The sequence below is a fragment of the Vicugna pacos genome, chromosome 9 (genome assembly GCF_048564905.1).
Source record: "Vicugna pacos chromosome 9, VicPac4, whole genome shotgun sequence".
Lineage (NCBI taxonomy): Eukaryota > Metazoa > Chordata > Mammalia > Artiodactyla > Camelidae > Vicugna > Vicugna pacos.
In genome coordinates, this window is record NC_132995.1 from 6,854,885 (window position 1) to 6,864,996 (window position 10,112).

The 10,112-nt window shown below is 45.8% G+C and overlaps 1 protein-coding gene and 1 pseudogene across 1 annotated transcript in view; one reads left to right on the forward strand and one right to left on the reverse strand.

Moving 5' to 3' along the window:
* FUT2 (fucosyltransferase 2 (H blood group)) overlaps nt 1–10,112 on the reverse strand; it is a 30,230-nt gene that overhangs the window by 12,410 nt on the left and 7,708 nt on the right. The gene's annotated exons all lie outside the window — the stretch shown is intronic.
* Nucleotides 3,276–5,028, forward strand: LOC102530985 (amyloid protein-binding protein 2 pseudogene; annotated as a pseudogene).

Consider the following 10,112-nt stretch of genomic DNA (forward strand, 5'->3'; position numbering starts at 1 on the left):
ATCAGCCTGTGGCAATATGATATGACTGTGTCTCATACACGTCTGAGCCAACCGCCCCCCAATTCTCCCCAAACCCCCACCATGGCACCTGTCACCCCCAGGAGAGATCTTACTGGTCCTAACCCTCCTCTGCCCAGCCAGGCCTCTTCAGAAAGCTTCGATTTAAGTTCCTCCCACACCTCCCTGAGCATCAGCAGAGTTCTGTCTTGCTTTGACTTCCACTTTGCTCTCTTTAGACACCATGGCTCAGAAGGCCAAGGTCACATGGAGAAGGTGACCTAGAGGCAGGTCTTTAATTCAAGTCACTCATTCCCAAATCCCTGCTCTCCCCTTGCCCTGCCAGCTCCTTTGCAGTTTGGGGATCAAAGTTAGTCTGACTTCCTAAACCACCAGGAACTCCCATAACCCTGTTTTATATCTGTACTGCACCTTGAATGATAATAAAACAATAATAATAGAATCAGAATATTTGTAGTGATTGTTGTTTCCCTGCAGGCAGGCGCCCTGTCTATGTTATTTATTGCTGCACAATATCAAGAACTTAATCCTCCCCACTCCCGTAAATTATCACTACCAACTGAGGCACAGAGAGGTACAGCCACTTGCCCAAAGTCACACAGCCTGGAAGTGGCAGAGCTAGGATTTAAACCCTGAACCCATATCTGTTGTGTGTGTTTTTTTAAAAACTATAGTAAAATACACATAACATAAAATGTGCCATCTTTACCATTTTTAAGTGTACAGTTCAACAGCGTTAAATATACTGGCAGTGTTGTGCAGCCAATCTCCAGTACTTCTGCATCTTGGAAAACCAAAACCCTGTCCTCATTACACAGCAACTCCCAATACTCCTCCCCATCGCCCCAGGCAACCACTGTTCTACTTTCTGTCTCTATGAGTTTGACTATTCTAAGCACCTTATATTGTTACGGAAATGACAGGCCAGCCAAGAAACAAGCACCACTCGGAGGGTTGGAGTACTCAGATTTATTACGCCGGCGGGCTCAGAGGGGCTTCTGCTCCGAAGCTCTGAGCACCTCCAAGACGTGCACATGAGGTTTTATAGGGTTAATTACAAGTATGGGGCTATTAGCCAATAAGGTTCAAACAACAAAAAGCAAGGAATCAGTACACTGGAGCTTATCAATTTGGAACAGATCACGTTACTGACACTTGTTGAGCTTGGATTTACGAGTTAGCTTGTTAGCCCAGTAAACTGACACTAAACTTTAGATTTACAAGTTAGCCCGGCAGAACTTATGTCAGTAAACCGACACTTATCACACTTAGATTTGTGACTGAGCTCGTTAGCCCAATAGACTGACACTAAACTTCAGATTTATGAGTTAGCCCAGCAGAACTCAGATCAGTAATCCGACACTTGTTGCACTTAGATTTGTGACTTAGCTTATTAGCCCAGCTGGGCTTTTCCTTCACAATATAAAGGGAATCATACAGTATTTGGCTTTCTGTGACTGGTTTATTTCACTTAGTATATAATGTCCTCCAGGTTCACCCATGTTGTGGCAGGTGTCACAACCTCCTTCCTTTTGAAGGCTGGATAATATCCCATTGTACGGATAGACCACATTGTGTTTATCTGTTCACCCACTAATGGACACTTGGGTTGCTTCCATCTTCTGCCTGTTGTGGACAGTGCTGCTGTGAACACGGGTTCAGTCAGTATTTTGAAAAGCAACACTCACTGCTTCCTCAGCACACAGAACCACTGTTGCTGGTAATAAAAGCTCAAAAGTCTCTGTTGAGTAAATGCAGAGGGGACCTGACACCTACAGAGCAAGTGCTCATGGGACCCTCTTCCCCTCACAGATGGAGAAACTGAGGCAGAGAAGTCACGCCCTTCCCAGGAGCCTAGAGCCAGGATTTGAAGCTACGACATCCTGCTTTGGGGACCCTAGCTCCCTGCCATCCTTCAGTCCAACCCCTGCTTAACAAATGAAACTGGCTGTCCTTTGCGTGGAGTGAGCTGCAGAGAAGTGGGCGGCAGTACAGAAGGGAGATGCACTGAGTGTCACTGGCCTAGGTTCAAAACCTGACTGCCACATGAGGGCTGAGGATCTGAACTCCCCCAGCCTGTGAAACAGCCTGGTGCCTGCTTCAGGAGACTGTCGGGGATAAGCCAGGAGGCCCCATGGGAGAGGCATGAGGAGGTGGACAATTACTAGTAAGCAGTGACTATCACTCTAACCCTGTCTGTAATGGGTACTGAGCACACACACTTTCTGCATTTCCTAGAACACTGATATGAGTTCTCTTGGAATGCAGCTGCCATGCTGTGAGGAAGCCCATCTGTCCTTCAGGAGAGAGACCATGTGGAGGAGACCCAGTTGTCCCAGCCAAGCTCCCTTCTGAGTGCAGCTGCATGAAGAGGCTTCAATGACACCACATGGAGAGAAGAAGCACCGAGTCAATCCGTGTAACTGTGAGAAATAATACATTTTGCAGTTGAAGTTGTTCTGTTGGGGCTGGCTTGTCACACAGCATTAGCTAACTGAAACACCTTCCACTAAAGCAGTTTGCTGAGAGCATGAGGCATGACTGTTTTGCTCCCTACTGTGTCCTCATTGCCTGGAACATTTCCTGGTAGATAGTAGGTGCTCAATTTGTATTTGTTGAAGGAAGGAAGGAAGGAAGGAAGGGAGGAAGGATGGAAGGGAAGGATTTTTCAGAACTCTGTGTCCCTGGCTGATGTCCCTGAAATGTAGGGGGAAGCCAGTAACTGCCCTCCAGCCCCTATGCAAGTATCTAGTGTGCGTTTAGGTGGAGGGCGTACTTATGTATACAAACGTTCCTCAGAGATACTGCAGATTCAGTTCCAGACCACTGCAATAAAGCAAATATCACAATAAAATAAAGCAAGTCACATAAAATTTTTTGGCTTCCCAGTGCATATAAAAGTTATGTCTACACTATATGTCTACTATTAAGTGTGCAGTAGTATTACATCCCCCAAAAAACAAAAAACAAAAAAAACCTCTCAACGCAGTTCCGCCCCTGCAGAGATCCGCGCTGGGACGTACCCCGGGGTGCTCTCAAACCCAGAATGTGGGGCCTGGGCCCGGCTGGGCCCGGCTCCTGGCCACTCTCCGCCCCGGCCTGCGCCCGCCGCCGCATCCCTAGCTGGCCCGGAGGAGGCAGGGCGGCTGCGCCCTTCTGCCGCGTGCCCGCCGCCGCCCCTCCGAATCCTCCGGGGCCCGCACAGGAGTTCGCTACAGAGGGAGGCGGAAGAGGCGGCAGAGGAGGAGGGAAGGGAGATGGCGGCCGTGGAACTAGAGCGGATCCCAGAGACTCTGTAACGCTGCCATCTCCGCTGTTGCGGACAGCTACATCCACTCCCGCGGAGATATTCGCTCCTTGCCCGGGAAGTTCCGTCCAGTTCGATGTTTACAACAAGCTGTACCAACAGCGACGCTTGCGTCAACAGGGCAGTGAATTTTGTGAATTGGAAGTTTTTGCTAAAGTATTGAGAGCTTTGGATAAAAGACAATTGCTTCATCATTGTGTCCAGGCTTTGATGGATCATGGTGTGAAAGTTGCTTCAGTCTTGGCCTACTCGTTCAGTAGACGGTGCTCATATATAGCAGAATCAGATGCTGCGGTAAAGGAAAAAGCCATTCAGGTTGGCTTTGTTTTTGGTGGCTTGCTTTCAGATGCAGGCTGGTACAGTGATGCTGAGAAAGTTTTTCTGTCTTGCCTTCAGTTGTGTACACTCTACACGATGAGATGCGTCACTGGTTTGGTGCAGAAGAAATGTTGTGTAAGGCTGCTTCATGTGCGAAATGGAAACTGCAAATACCATCTGAGTGAAGAAACATTTAAGTTAGCGCAGACGCATTTCGATAAACTCTCAAAACAAGGCCAGCAAGCAAACAAAGCTGCACTCCGTGAAGAACTATGTGCACTCCTATTTGCAAAAAGTCACTATGACGAGGCATATAAATGGTGCATTGAGGCAATGAAAGAAATCACAGCAGGCCTACCAGTCAAAGTTGTGGTGGATGTTTTAAGACAAGCTTCTAAGGCTTGTGTTGTAAAATGTGAATTTAAGAAGGCAGAACAGTTAATTAAGCATGCAGTGTATTTGGCACGGGATCATTTTGGACCCAAACACCCTAATTATTCTGACACACTGCTAGCTTATGGGTTCTATTTACTCAATGTAGATAATATCTGTCAGTTTGTTGCAATTTATCAGGCAGCCCTTGACGTTTGACAGTCAGTGTTTGGTGGCAAAAATATCCATGTAGCAACAGCTAATGAAGACTTGGCTTATTCTTACATTCACCAGTATAGCTCTGGGAAGTTTGGCGATGCACTGTTTCATGCAGAGCTGTTGATATAATTACCCACATCCTACCTGAAGATCATCTTCTTTTGGCTTCTTCAAAGAGGGTGAAAGCACTTATTTTAGAGGAGATTGCAACTAACTGTCATAATAAAGAAACTGAACAGAGGCTCCTTTAAGAAGCTCATGATTTGCACCTGTCTTCACTCCAGCTAGCTAAAAAAGCTTTTGGTGAATTTAACGTATAGACTGCAAAACACTATGGAAAACTTGGGAGACTTTATCAGACAATGAGAAAATTTACGGAAGCTGAAGAAATGCACATCAAAGCAATTCAGATTAAAGAGCAACTTCTTGGGCAAGAAGATTATGAAGTAGCCCTTTCAGTGGGACATCTGGCTTCTTTATATAATTATAATGTGGATCAGTATGAAAATGCTGAGAAACTTAATTTGCGATCTATAGCAACTGGGAAGAAACTGGTGAAGGCTACAAGGACTAGAATAATATGATTACTGAGGCCTCATTAAACTTTACAACTCCACAGGAAATTATGAGGAAGTGTCTGAGTATCACAATGTTCCGTCTAACTGGAACCAGTTGCGACATCAGCAGTATTCAGTGACCGATGCTCCTGAAGACATTGACACCAGTCCCCATCCACAGAAGAAGTGGTGCAGTCCTTCCTGATTTCTCAGAATGTTGAAGGACCGAGATGCTGAGGGAGGACCTCAGTTACCCTTTCCCAGATTCCAGGGAATTCATACTGTGAAATCTAAACCATGTTGGCTTTTGGGGCTGGAATTTGCATCGAAACACTCGTCCAGTCCATTGACCCTATGTGGGTGATCCCTACCTTGCAGAGTGTCCGTAGGAATAAGCATATATTCAGTTATATTCAGCATGTACCACACATCTAAGTAGTCTGGCCCATATTTTCAACCTAGTAGAATAAACAACAGGAAAAATTTTTTTCTTTTTAAAAAAATAATTCATTTTGCAGAAAGCCTGAAAAAGAACTCCTAAATAAAACTATTTATGAGTTAAAAAAACAAACAACGTACATACCTTAATAAAAATACTTCACTGCTAAAAAGATGCTAAGCGTCATCTGAGCCTTCAGTGACTCACAATCTTTTTGCAATAATAACATCAAAATTAGTGATCACAGATCACCATGATAAATAGAATAATAATGCAAACTTTGAAATATGGCACGAATTACCAAAATGTGACACAGAGAAGTGAGCCCATGGTGTTGGGAAAATGGCGCCTGTAGACCTTCTCCACGTGGGGTTGCCACAAACTTTTGACTTGTAAAAAATGCAGTATCTGCGAAGGGAAATGAAGCAAAGTCTGCCTCTGGATACCACTATCCCATTTCATAACCAGGGCCGGCGATGCCAGAAGTTGCTTAATGAGGAACTATCCTGCGTCCCCATGACTTTTGAACATTCTGCCAGACATGAAAGTAGGTGAAAAACTGGTTTATAAGTATCTGATCACAGGATGTGTTCTGCTTATTAACTGTGGAGCTAGAGGGCTTTAGAGGGGCCCAGGGCTGCATGTGAGAATGTGGACGGAAAGCTCCCTTGTGACCACAGGGAAGGTGTGTGGGTGTCCAGAGCTGCGGATAAAACCCTCGACACCCTGTCATCCACCTCTGCATTGATCAGGAGATACTCAGCATAAACTAAAGGACCACTTACAACATCCTTCCAGCCTCCATTGCCAAGGTTACCTGCCATCAGACGGAGAGCTATATGGGGTCGGGACTGGGGCCAAGCCACTCCTAAGCTTGTCCTCTGGCACAAAAAGGGGCTGTGGTATATTTCTAAAAAACCATACTATGGAATTTAAATTTAACAACATGCACAAAAGTAGACAGGATAATAATACAACGCAGCCCCATGTTCCCATTGCATTTTCAACATATTGACAGTCTTGGGCATCTGTACCTGACCCAGCTTCCTCATTCAATCTGTAAACACATCAGTGTGCTCCTCAGATTGATGAGAACCATTTAAAATGTATAAAAAGTACCATGCTGTTACTAGATCCAAATATTAGCAATCATCTCTAAATATGTCATCATATAACACCCAGCCTAAATGATAATTTCCTGGATGGTCTCAAAGCTGCCTTTTTTCCCTTCTAACCACCACCAACACATCCTCATGCAAAGGTGAAGATCCACTGGTCGCTGCCCCAGCGCTCACAAACAAGAGCACTCTTGGCTTTGTGTGTTGTAATAGATCACATTCATTACACATGTATACGTGCCTGGCGCTGGTTTGTGGGCTTTTTTTGTTTTTTTGTTTTTTTAGATGACAGCTTTATGGAGGTAGAATTCACATACTGTAAAATTCACCCATTTAAATTTGTAATAGCCTATAATAAAAAAGAACATGAAAAGGAATATATACGTAAAACTGAATCACTATGCTGTATCCCCGGAATTAATACAACATTGCAAACTGACTATACTTCATAAAAAACATTCACCCATTCAAAGTATAAGGTTCAAAGAGAGTCAATCCTAAGAGTTCTCATCACAAGATAATTTTTTTCTATTTCTTTAGTTTTGTGTCTATATGACATGATGGGTGTCCCCCTAACTTGGGATAATCACTTTATGATGTATGTTAATTGAATCACTATCTGACTTGATTAAGGTGTATATCTTAAATTCATACAGTTCTGAATTTCAAGTATATCCCAATAAAACCAGAAGAAAAATAAATTTTAATAGTATACAATTCAGTGGTTTGTTTTTGGGTTTTTTTTTGTGGGGGGGGAGGTAATTAGGCTTACTTATTTGTCATTAATTTTTACTTAATGGATGTACTTGGGCTCGAACTCATGACCTCATGCATGCTAAGCATGTGCTCTACACTGAGCTATATACCCTCCCCCTTACAATTCAGTGGTTTTTAGTGGCTTGCAGATCAGTGACTTAAAAATCAGAATGGATCCAGAGCTACGCATCAATCCCCACCATCATTTTAGAACATTTTCATCAAACCATTAATCAGTCACTGAAAGCAAAGCCTCTGTTCACTCAGCCCTGCACAGACTGTACTTCACCTGATGACTCAGAGGGTTTGTGACTCTGCGGTTGGTGCACACCCTCTGTGCCCGGGCTGCCCACTCGGCCTCCCGTGCTCGGCAGTCGTGTGATCCTGGAGGAAGTGGCTTCACCTCTCTGAGGGGTTAAACAGTGCCTGGCCCAAGAACCGTATCTTGCAGGAAATGTCCAGAAAGGGCAAATCCACAGAGACAGAAAGCAGGCTGGTGGTTGTCTAGTGCTGAGGGGTGGGTTTCAGAGCGAATGGGGAGGCTTTGCTTTCAGTGGCCCCGAGAAAGGGGCTTATTGGGGGCAGTAAGACGGAGAAGCTTGTGAGTCACAGCCGAGCTGTGTAATGAACCTTATTCAGCAAAACCAGCCCCGCTGGCTCCGTTCCTTTGAGTCCAATAACGCCCAAGAAGGCTATCTCACCCAGGCATCTCATTTCTGGCTGGGCTCAAATTAACACCCGGGGATGACTCAAGGGGCCCAGAGCCCTACCTGGGTTGGTTCAATTGTGGTCCAGGCATATAGTCAAGACTGAGAATCTACTGCAAAGAAATCCTTCACGCGATCTTAATGGTCTCTGAGGATTTCAGCAACTTTTAAATCAGAAGCAAAGATATTGCTGTAGGTCATTCAATGCCATACCTAGCTTCTGACAGCTTCCCTTGTTCGACTAGGTCCCACCCTGCTTGACTCAGCCCTGGTGTTCTCGTAATGGCCCCCGGGTTCCAGGCTCCGACCAGGAACACATGCCCTGGGTGAAGGCAGCCGGAGACATGCTGGCTGTTAATCGCTTGTGTGCTAAGCCAGGAGTCTAGCACTGACCCAAGGCTTGTTCAGTTCAGTCAGCAAAAATGCGTTAAACGCTATATTGGTTTTATGAGGCTGCTGTAATAGCATACCACACACTGGGTGATTTAAACACAATTCTGGAGGCCCGCAACCAGTCTCTTTCAGCATGGGGCATTTCCCCCTTGCGTTTCTGCGTGCACCCTTCCCGTTGGAGTAAGGGCCCACCCTACTCCAGTGTGACCTTATCTTAACGAATCGCATCTGTAAAGATCCTACTTCCCAAGGTCACATCCTGAGGTGCTGGGTGTTAGGATTTCAACATAGCTTTTGGGAGACACAGTTCAACCCATAAGAAACATACACTATGTGCTGATACTGTCTAGTGTGCTGGGCTATGAGATCTCTGTCTTGGGAGATAGTAAGTGGTTTCTGTCCTTCTGGGCATCCTTGTGTCCCCTCTGAGCAAGAGGAAGGCTTTTAAGGGCTTGCTACCTTCTGCTTTGGATTTGCAAACACAGTAAGGAGCTTAGTAAATATTTATTGAATGAATTCGTGTAACTTATTTTTGGCAGCTGGCCAGCTCCTGCTTTGGTACAATAAAAGTTAACTTCCTCTTTCAAGCAGGGCACTTCAAGCACAGGGAACAGAGCTGGGTGGCCTTAGCATTTGGATTAGACAGAACTCAGTACAGAATATCACACTGCTCCATTCGGCTCGCAGATGCCAGCTGGTGCCTGTTCTGTCCACCTGCAGGGCCCTTTCTGGGTAGAGACCTCCTGGCGGGTAACATGAGAGGGTGACTGTAAGCATAGGTCTTCTGAATCTTCCTCCAGCATCTATATGGTACCCAGAACATGCAAGAAAAGATGTGCAGGAAACTAGTGCTCAGTTTCCCGCCCATGGGTGCTATGATCATTCCATAGATTTCACCTTCATCCTCCAAGTCAGGGCTGTGAGCAATGTCACATCTCTTCAGTATGTTCTGTGAATCAGCTTGACTTGGACTGAGAACAAGTCCTCATTCCACTAAGCCGGCCCAAATTTCAGCAGTGGGTTCAATGTCAGGGCAAAGTGGGAACGGGGGCCAGGGGGTTTCTTTTGTGTAATACCAAAATCCTGGGGGCATCGCTCAGAGCCCTGGCGGGAGATGGAACACTCATGGGGGCAAACCTGAGAGGAGTTTAACAGGAAAATTTACAAAGATGTGGGTAGAATGTAGGTTAACTATGAGAGATGGTACAGCTCCCAGGCGCTGGCAACAGTGGGCAGCTGGTACCATCTCTTGGTCAGCAGGGATGGATCTGGGAGAACAAACACCCCAGCTTCACTCTCCTTCCTCTTGTGATTTCTGGACTATGATCCCACTGACCTGGCCAACAGGGAGGCATAGGGCAGGGGAGCCCACAGATCCAGTTTGGGCTGCCTTGACAAAAATACCACACCCTAGGTGGCTTAAACAACAGAAATGTATTCCTCCCTATTCCGAGGGCTGAGAAGTCCAAGATCTGCTGATTTGGTTCCTGGTGACAGCCCACTTCCTGGCTGGCAGATCAATCAATATTTGTTAAATGAATCCATGCAATTTATTTTGGCAGCTGCCCAACTTCTGCTTTGGCCCTTATACATCTTTCTGGTGTCTCTTAGAAGGGTATCAATCCCATTCACAAGGGCCCCACCCGCACAACTTAATCACCTCCCAAAGGCCCACCTCCAAATTCACACTGGAGATTAGGACTTCAATATAGGAATTTGGGTGGGGGCAGGAACATTCGAGCCACAGCAGATAACATCAGACGGCCTCCCAGGGCACAGAGTAGGGTGGAGGAAGCCGGTGATGAGATGTGGTGGGGCAGCAGGAAGGGACCTGCCACATGAGCGTTTTATTGAAATGGGAGATATGGCTGCCAGCCGCTTCTGCACTCCAATGACGTTGCACTTGAC